General features: G+C 40.3%; 1 protein-coding gene across 3 annotated transcripts in view; it reads left to right on the top strand.

Annotated features, from left to right (window-relative positions):
• Positions 1-3,135: 3,135 nt before the first annotated feature.
• sipa1l1 (signal-induced proliferation-associated 1 like 1) overlaps positions 3,136-10,444 on the top strand; it is a 90,405-nt gene continuing 83,096 nt past the window's right edge. For all 3 annotated transcript variants that reach the window (XM_025898772.1, XM_025898773.1, XM_005475035.4), the window contains exon 1: positions 3,136-3,476. The gene's annotated coding sequence lies outside the window, so the exon portion shown is untranslated. The remainder of the gene's footprint in view (positions 3,477-10,444) is intronic.

The following is a 10,444-nucleotide window of genomic DNA, read 5'->3' as shown; positions in this document are numbered from 1 at the left end:
CCACAGGTGTCGAACTCCAGGCCTCGAGGGCCGCTGTCCTGCTTGTTTTCCAAATAACCTGCCCTTGTAGCTTCTTATTGGCAAAGCACACCTGATCCAGGTAATCAGCAGGAGGTAGGGCAGGGATATCTCAAAAACAAGCAGGATGCTGGCCCTCGAGGACTGGAGTTTGACACCCCGGAGCAGAGAAGTCCAAACCTGCCTCTCCCCAATCACCTTCTCCACCTGTTCCAGGGGGAGAGATCATCCAAAGAACCTTCACAGACATATTGCCGTACATTTTGGGAGGAACACCCTTCAACTGGTACGGGAGTATGAAAGGGAATCAAGGAAACTGGCGGATTATAGGAACCACCTTCGTTTCACTCTTTTAAATGTTCTGCTAGTTTTTCCTTTACCTTTACTATTGTGTTGTAATGGGGTTGGGATAGATGAAAGTGTTAGAATTAGGTTTACCTCAAACACCTTCACCATTACAGTAAGTGACTCCCATTTAAATATTTGGCACTAAAACACGAACATAAATATGTAGTATCTCGTCTGTGTAATATGGGTGTGGTTTAATAGGAAACACATCAGATGCAGAGGCTTAAGAGCAAATTCCTCCAAACAGTGGATCACCAGTCCTACTGAACTGTTATGATCATTGTCAGTTTCTAGTTACTCACACTGTTGTGACTTAACTTCCTGAATGACAGAGCAAACATCTCAAATAATTTTCTCACGTACATTGGAACTCCTAAATTCACCAGACATTACCCAACAGAGATGAAAATGAAAAAAATAGGACAAAGTCTATGTGACATCCAGTTGTGCCATTGTGAGAATAGTGCAGGGAACAGTCAGGTGATCGATAGTTTGCTGCTAGATGGCCATCTTGTGTCCTGTGTCCTGCAATTATTTATTGAGTGCATCTAAAATGTACCCTCACCTGTTGTGTGTGACAAAAGACATGTACCAATTGCTTTCCCCAACAGAGTTCAGAGGTGAAAACATGTGAAAACAACACCAGTTGCATCCAATATTAAGGTTATTTGTTAGCTTTGGTGTTATTTGTTTATTTTTCTGAATGTTTCCAATCAGTTCTAGCTAATTATCTAGTTAGCACTCATACCTTTGGATGTTAATAATGCGAGTATACACACCAGGCTTGATGCATGTGGGTATTGTGCTGACTCGTGCAGCTGTCTTAGAGTGTCCTAGGGGCTGTACTGTCATTTATAAAATGAATAACAATTTCAGGATCTTGTAACTGAACAATATGGAGACTCAACCTGGTCATCTTCCCTATCCATAACCACTGCTTTTGATGGTCTAACCCTAACCAGAGACTTTCTCAACTAGCCCCAGCATGGCAACTTATCCTAACCTTAACCTCAGGATCTCAATGCCTGAGGCTGAACATGGAATTTGAAGACCTACGCCCAACCATGTTTACTTAGTCTGAGTTGTACATTAAATATAGTTTTAGGTTTTTACCATCATTATGAATGACACACATTTGTGGGGGCCGTGGGTGACATGTGCATGCCAGTTGAGATTTTGAAGACACTAACTGTGACCACTAACCATGTGACGTTAACTTCTCTGGCATTTTGGATGTGTGGCAATCATGGTGACAATGTAGGGTTAACGAACAAGGCCCCATTCACACTAGCCTGGAGACCAATCTGCAATCATCTGGCAACCACCTGTCATGAGAGAAAAACGTGTATTCTATAATCAGTTTTGAGTGGTTGCTGGGGATTGGCAGTTGCAAAGGAAATGATTGTGAAAGCCCCAGTTACACAGGCCTACAGACCAGTCACTGACCCCCTAGTAACCACCTGTCACTAAGGAAAAACACATATTCACAAATAGAGTCCAGGTACTCTCTGAGCTAGAGTGAACCGCAAACCGGAAACGGAGATGGTTCACCTTCAAAGTTAAAGAAAATGTTCTTTGTAGGCAGGTTTTACTAACTAGTCGTCAGTGATTATTTGCTGAAAAACACAAAAAAGCGATCATTAGGTTTTTGAGGCAGCAACTTATTTTACCCAGTGAGAGCCAGCAGACTCCAGGAAATGTGTACTCATACAGATTCTTCCATAGGAACTAGTGGTTGCATCATGTATTAAGTGTGTGACTGACAACTCTTGAGCAATGTGTAATGAACTTAATATTAGTCAAAGGGCCAGACTGGGTAGGGTTGTCCCATCTTCCTGACCCAGTCCACACAAAAACATATTATTGACTAACTGTAATCTCAGATGTTTTCGTGGCTTAAGTTTTGACAGTTTACTTTCCCTGTGATGGCATTTGTTTATATACAAATACCTAAAATAGCTCCAGACTATTATTTGATCCAGCCCAACTTCACTAACCATCCAAATGTTGCTGATATTTTGTTTTCTTTCCTTTTATTAAGTCCAAAGTTATAGCTGTGCCATTTTTTTTTAATTCTTAAGAGAGACCACCATGTTTAGATGTCTACTAGCTAGTTAACATACTACTAACTTTTAAAGCAACTAAACCTTGTGAATATTTCTTTATTTTATATTTTCTTTATTTTACATTCTTTATTGTAAGACCTGGAAAACCAGCTACACTAATAATTTTAATACTCTAATGTGTCTCAGTCTTTGTTTTCTTTGTGTAAGTTAAGAGCCATTGGACCCAGAAATGGCTAATGACATCAAATGTAGTGGATAGGTTTTATCTATAGCCAAAATATAGATACATTTAAATATTTTAATGCCTCTCTTCATCATTTTCGATGCTTGTATTCTTTTATACAGATAGTGCCAAAATTACCCCTCGGTACTGCTATCTAAGTAATGAAGAGTACCTTCATTATACTTCATTATATCCCAATGTAGCAGCTAAAAACCAAATGACAGTTCTTAGACCGGGTAAACACATTCCAGCAGGTAGCTTCCTGTTATTCTGTCCTCGATACAAGCATTAGATAGATTAGCTAATGTTTATCAACACGCAAACCTGCCACAACATCACTGGCTTGAATTTTTTTTTTTTTAAAAAAGGGGGGGGGGGGGGGGGGGTATCGCTGAAAGCCTAGCCACTGTGTTGCCAGAGCAACGCATTCCCTCTCTCCTGTCCTTTTTCAACAGCACTGGGTCGGCCTCTCTTTAATTCAATTCGCCGTGTCACCGCGAGGCTACGCAGTCTGATAAGCAGTGGCTGTCCGTATCGCGAGAGTACAGCTCAGAGGATTACAGGGAGGCGGTGACCTAATCGCCTTCGCGAGGCGGGGCGAACCGCTGCAACTTTGGATGAACTTCTGATTTGAACAAACCGAGAGGCGGTCGGCGGAGTGCTCGGACAGCAAGAGATACAAAGGTGAAAAGCAGCGGACGTTTTCTGCTACGAAGCTTTGACAGCCGGTTCACTTTACAGCAGTTACGGTCTGTGTGTGCGCCGCCAAATGACCAGCGAGAGCGTTATTTTTCCTGTCGAAAAGGTGGAAATTGATAAAGGTGAGTGCGCTCTCTTCTCCGTTGGTGTGCGTATAGAAACTGGGGGATATCAGATCCATTAGTATTCGGTTAGCCGGATTGTAGCTGCTATTAGTGTGCTAAACACCAGTGTGGATTAAGTATTTGGATAAATGCAGTATATTTTAGGTAGAGAAAACAAGGCTGAAAAGTTTAACTGGCGCTCAGGTAACGTTTACGTGGTACTGGTGTGGATTTTATTTCCCCTCTCAGCATGTATCTGATTTAATTACCTGTATCATAACGAGCAGGCTTTCAGCCCCCATTCAGTTAACGGTGTCTTCTCTGACACATGCACGCAGACACCACAGTTAAAAATGCAGACAGCGATTCACCGTTGCTCTTAAAGACACAGGAAATCTTGCGAAAATGACGATCAGATAAAGGTAATGGTTGTTTGGTTAAGTCTCTGCGTGACTGCTGCATAATTGGGGATGGCTAGCCGCAGCCGCTCTAGTGGGTTTCCTGTGTATCCCAACCTATGCTGTCTGTCTTATCATCTTACATGTGGACGCTGCAGCTGGCGTTAAGACTTGTGGGGCTACTTTCATCAGAGAAATGTCTTGGGGAAGCAGCTCTTGGTGCAAATGCATGATTTGCAGTGCATTTCTGTCAGCAGGCACTGCTGCTGCCGATTTGAATGGTTTGCCTGGACATCTGCAGCATTTCACAGCTCTGTAATGTGTTGATTGGCATAGAGATCAGTCAGGGATGTGATGAGAGATGCAAAGTTTATTACTTATCACCGGACTCACGTGTTGTTTCATGGTATTACTTGCATGTGATGTGTTATTTTCAGAGCGCAGTGCAAGCTTAGGAACTTGCTGGAAATCAAAAATGAAGTTATTTCCACCTAAGGCTCTGTCAACACCAGTCTCATTAATCAAAATGGCCGTCAGTGTAGTTTAGTCACATTTGAATAGTGATGTAGGAGTGCTACATTTAAGATGCCTCAGAAGCTTGGCTCATCAAACGATTTAACAATGAAGTGAACATTTTTCTTTTTCTTTTTTTTGTTTAGGCCAATTAAGTTTCTTAAAGTTTGCTTGTCTTAAAGAGGTTAGTACTTGCATGTGTCTGAGATCTCTCTCTGTCACCATGGGGGGGGGGATTTTTTTATTGTTAATGGACCTCCTGTAGATGCTCTGTCTTCTTTTTTTTTTTCTTTTTTTAACTTCTTTTTACTGCCATTTCCACCTGTGGAGTCTGCCCCCAGGCTATCAGCTTTACCCCTCCAGGATGGTGTTAACGCACACACACACACACACACACACTCACAGAAACACTCTGCTTCATTCACTGACAACTCCTAAATGGACACATCAAAGACATGACATTTCTGTTTGCTGGGTGACTGGGATGGGTCTAATTTTCAACTCGAACAACACAACGGCACCGCTGGAGATGCTTTCCTTCCACGACATCATTTGAGCTGCTTTGTCCTTTTTGCTTTGGCTGCTGCAGCAGCTGCGTCAAAAAAAAAAAAAAAAAAAAACCCCAACAAACTCTGATATAGCGGTTGAACATCTCATGCTATCAGCCCTCCCTCATCAGTGCCTGTGAATGCCAAGGCTGAGCTGATCTGGAAGCTGTGTCGCATTTATAATATTAAGTAGACTATTGAAATTGAGTGTGTAGGTGGAGGCGCACATGTTCTGTCACACGTGTAGCTGCTGAATTAAAAAAAGATGTGAGGGGAGAAAAAAAAAATTCAAGCACTGATGGTGGGCAGCTGAGAGATTATTTTAAGTGCTTTGGGATGTTGAAACATCTCTAGATGTTTTTAGATTAAGCAGCACGAGTTGAATGAATGAGACGGTCAAGATTGTGAGATGCATAAATTATTTTCAACTACTGTGGTTGACAGAGAAATGGCATCCCCGAAGACTTGAATGCAGGCTTTGCTAGAAAGCCTAGGTCAGTGTGCATGAACCCTCTCCATCGTAAGCACACAGCAGGGGGGTTCTTTACTGCTTTCAAATAAAGGATTTCCCAGGACCTCGGTGTCTTCTTGTGAGCAAAATCCTGCAGTTTAAATAAACACTTCTATTAGGATATGGTGAAAAAGTCTCAAATGTGTAGTTTAGCCCCATCTGGGACAGGAAAGGATTTGGAGGTGCTCAAGGAGAGAATCTGAGAAATGCAAAGTGAGGAATAGGAGGACATTTTAATCCCATAACTGGGATACTAGCACTTTCCCTTTTGACGTGTAATGCATCACTGACAGTATCTGATAATGGGGTCTTACCTGTTTACAATATACCACGCTAGCCTCACTATGCTCCCCTCCCTTCCACTGTTACTGCCTCATCCTCCCCTTCTGTCTCAGTTCTGTTGCTGCTCCTTTTCTCCCCACCTCCCACGATTCCCTCCTCCTTTTGCCCATCACTGACAGTGCCTTTTCCTCTCGGCTTGCTTTCTTTCTGTTGTGGATGGCATGCCGGGGACTATAACACACTCTTCATTTCTGTCCACATCCCTCATATTTATCTCTGTCTATTACCATGTCACTCTTTCAGAGTGCCCATGTCGATCCTTTCTGCATTAATCCTGATTCATGATGTATGCTGCTTCTTTTTCTTGAGCTTACCTTTTCATTTTCTGTGCTTTTGTCTGTCTGTTTTGGTGACTCTTTACATGCTGGAGATTGGAATGTGAGTTCACTCTGTTTAAGGTCTTGGGGTAGGCTGTCTCTTGAGAAATAACAGAGCAAGAAATACTCTGTAACAGTAAGTAGATCATACTGTAGGGCAGACTTATTGAATAAAACTACTTGGCCTGGCAAAATGCTGTAATACACAATACTGGGATTCTTACTCAGATGCTGTGCAGACTTTAATCACATTTTGAATTTAAAAGGCAGTAATACCAAGAATCTTAATTAGCATTGAAAAAAGGATGTCATTTCTGAGAAATGTACCTTATTGATTACCTTGTTGATGGCCCGGACAATAAAGGAACTAGTTAAACAGTGTGACAATGTTTTCAGATGGTGACTTTTTGCTGACAATTTGGCGGTTGCTTTTCTTTTCTTTCCTTTTTAAAAAAAAATTTCCTCAGATGCTGCTCTGTGGTTGACAGAAATGTCTCACATTCTATTCTTATTGATAATCTTATTGATTACTTATCTCGAGTAACAGCCTATCACATATTAGTGTGTGCAACCAAGCTCCTGTGAGCTAGCTGAGCTATTTGAAGGTAAGGTTGCAGTTGCACTAAACATCATAATACTCTCTGCTGTAGTTGTAGGACCATGATTTTAGTCTATTTCATTAGTGACCAACATGCTCACTTCCCCTTTTTATACAGAAATGACCAAATAATGAACTCTTATTGGGAACAGAAGTAACATGTAAGAATATACTCTATCAATGACCACATTTTTCTAGCAAATGCTGATCTTGCGAAAAAATGAGCAAGAAGTCAAAGCCACTGGTAGAAATGGAGGAGTAGCTAAGACATCGCTAACGGCAAAAAGCAGACAGCCACAGATGAACATCAAACTATTTTCAGACTGATTCACATCAGATGTGCATGGGTTTTGTACAGGCACCTGTTTTGGTAAATAATTTTTAAGTATTTTAAGTAGTCAACAGAAAAACTGTATCCTCAAATACTTAAGTGCAGGGTATGTTAGAAAGCTTGGGTCTGTAAGCTCTTGACACATTGAAGTGCAAGCCAGCATTTTGTTTTCACTCAACAAACAGCCCTTGCGGTGTTTTCTCTGATATGTGAAATTGCCTATCTCTTTTGATCCATGGTCCTTTGCAGAGGATAAATATGAAACCCCATGAAGGCTTTGTCAGGCCTTTTCAAAGCACCCAGAAAAGAAAAAAGGAGGTCACAAGAGGAAGCAGTTACTTTTAGCCATTCCACCTGAGGTGAGGGGACTTGGATCCCTTTCCAGTTCTCCACTTTCCCGTCTGTCTGGTGAAACAACTTTTTAATTAGGGCTGTAAGTGGATTGTAGCAGATGAAAGCACTGTGGATTATAAAGGCTTCAGATTTCAGTTGTGACAAATGAGAGAGGAAAAATCTATAAGCATCGGGAAACAATGACTAGGCAGATTAATCCACATAGAAGTAAACACAACGTACTGTACAAAAGCCTTGAAAGCAAGAACAGCCTAGATATTACAGAATAAATGTATAATCCTTACAAACAATAGAAGCCAGGATGGAGATTGAATGTGGAGTATCTTCATATGGATATTGTAATGCTAGAATATTAGGCAGGGATCATTTGTGCCCTTGCTCTCCTTATTATTTCATTGCAATTTGGAGGAATTAGCTTGGAATAAAATATAAGATACTAATACATTGGCACCCACCGACCTACACACAGCAGGTTGGCTGAACATTTTAAGTTTACTAATCGAATTATCCAAAAAAGCCAGGTTAAATTCCTTACAATCTAGTTTTGCAGTGTTAACAATTGAATTGATTGCAGTTCTGCTGCAGACTGAATAACTAGCCACCAATTTCACCCATATTCTGTTTTTTCTGGCTGTCGGTGCTCTCTTCAGACTGATGCCGTAATCTGTAATTATACAGTGTTTTGAGATTGGTGTGAATGGTTAAACAGATATTCCATCTGGCTTTGGGCCTCTGCTCCTGGCCAGGCTTTTAATATTGGTCTGATGCTGCTCAGCTTTGAGTAAACACATCAAAGGGTAAACTCAAATAAAGCTTTCAAGTCATCATTCTTTACTGGAAACAGTGATATAAGTTTCAGGGTTGCAGGATACTGCTTTGACGCTATAGCATGGTGTAGAAATTATTCGTTATCATACTTTGTATGTTACTTATCTTCAATACTCGAGGGAGGTTGTGGATACTGAGAAAATCACTTGTGTGTTACGTACATAGTATAAAAGATAGACATGGCGCTCACATTAGAGTCTTTATAAATGCCATCCAGGGATGTGTTTGACAGTGTTTTGGTTTTGCCTTGAGTGGTGAAACAAGTTTGTTGTTTCACCACTTTCATCAGGAACTGTTTTCTTGCATATTTCTAGGTGTTGTGCATTATTGGATGTTGTTGAATCAGCTCTTTATGTATTATATTGGAATTCAAGGTTGACACAAGGATCTTGCTCTCAGACATGCCTGGGCTTGTCTTATTTTGTGCACTCGGGAATATAAATGCATGGTATTGCTATAGCAACGATATTATGATATCATGGTTTCATATCACGCAAAAAAAGTTATAACAGGATTATCATGGATGTTATGTTATGGCACAGCCCCAACTGTCACATACAAAATGGTAGTCAAGATGACGCCACATGACTAATGGTCACACCAGTCAACTGTCTTCTCGCATTAATCTATGAAACGTGAAATACATTTTGGAAATATTGGTCAGTCTAAATCATGCTCGGAGAATCAATGTGTAAGTTGGTAGCCAACGAATGTACAGTTTCACTGTAATTATGGCCCGTTGTTGTCAAATTCTTCAAATGAGTATTTGGCGAAGGTGAAAATGGAAAATCTTGATGCTTCAAAACTGGACTTCAGAAACCAATGGGTTATGTCACAGTAGCTGCATCAGTCTTTTATACTTTTTGTGATGTATGCACATCCTCCTCCTTTCTCAACTGCTTGTCCGACTTATATGATGATAACTGAAAAACCCTACTTTTTCCACATTTATGATGCTCTATCAAACGACTCTATTCAACGTAATAATAAAATAATCATAAGAATAGTCATTTACAAAGAGGGATTACTTTTTAAAGCTCCTTTGGTCAGTATTGAAATCATGAGTTTTTAATATGATTAGACACAGCCTTGAAAATATCTTTTTTTTTTTTTTTTTTAAATGTTTAAAAAGAGCTGTTTGGCTCTTTGGACCTGTTGACTGACATTAGTAAATGAGGTGGCATTTACTGATTTATGTGTTTTGCACTGGATACAGACCTGAAAGGTGTGATATCACAATGATTTATTTTTCTATTTTCTTTTCCTTTCCTTTTTTTGGACATTATCATTGACACAGAATTTCACTATTAGTTCATGTCCTGTGTGACTGAATGACTTGGCTATTATCAGCATTATACTAGTTGCTGTTGCAGAAGTGAGAGAACAACAACAGCATGTCAGCTAACTGGTAGAAAGCATTGACTGCAGGGGTGCACGTGTTCATTATCCTGCATTACAATGAGTTTGTGTCAAAATAATAATTCTCTCAGACTGTCCTCAACCCTTCCTCATTTCAGCTCTATAATGAAATTGCAAGAGTGCCACCGAGTACAAAAACTGTTAGGGGATAAGACTAACATGTACGGGAGTGTTTCTGAAATTCCTACCAACTGCCTTGCCATCTGTTTCCAAGCAGACAAAGCTCTCAAATTTCTGTCTTTCTGGATGGCTAAATGGATGCTGCTGGTGCTGGCTGCCTGAGTTGGTATTAGTGAAAAAAGTCATTTTGTGACCCAGTTGGATTTGTTAATTGCTGCCGCCTCTCTTGTGCCATCTTTGGGGGAAATTGTTGTGTGTGTTTGTGTCTGGAGGTGCAACTTGAAATCCATGCAAGCCATTTTTCCTGAAATTACATCGTAATTTCGGCACTCATGATCATTTGAGTGTCAGCTTTGAACTGGATTGAATTTCTTATTCAAATTGGGGTTATTAGTACTGGGAGAGTTATTTGACAACTTAACCCATTCTGGTTGCTCAATCTTTTATGGTTGCTGTTATCCCATATTTTTAATGTCATCGGGTAAATTTGACTTTAGTTTGTGGTTAGCATTTTCTGTATTGTTTTAGAGTTCTTAATATTTGCCAAGGGTGAATCATATAGTGTCCCTACAAAGATAGTTATTTAAATAGTTTAAATACCATTTTGGAGAAATATATGGCATGCCTACTATTATTTAAAGACCATCTTCCATTGGGTTTGCATTTTGCTCCTTCTCCCAGGAATCTCTTGTAATCAGCACAGCCTT

This window comes from Oreochromis niloticus, linkage group LG15 (genome assembly GCF_001858045.2).
Source record: "Oreochromis niloticus isolate F11D_XX linkage group LG15, O_niloticus_UMD_NMBU, whole genome shotgun sequence".
Taxonomy (NCBI): domain Eukaryota; kingdom Metazoa; phylum Chordata; class Actinopteri; order Cichliformes; family Cichlidae; genus Oreochromis; species Oreochromis niloticus.
This window is presented reverse-complemented; position numbering and strand designations above follow the sequence as displayed.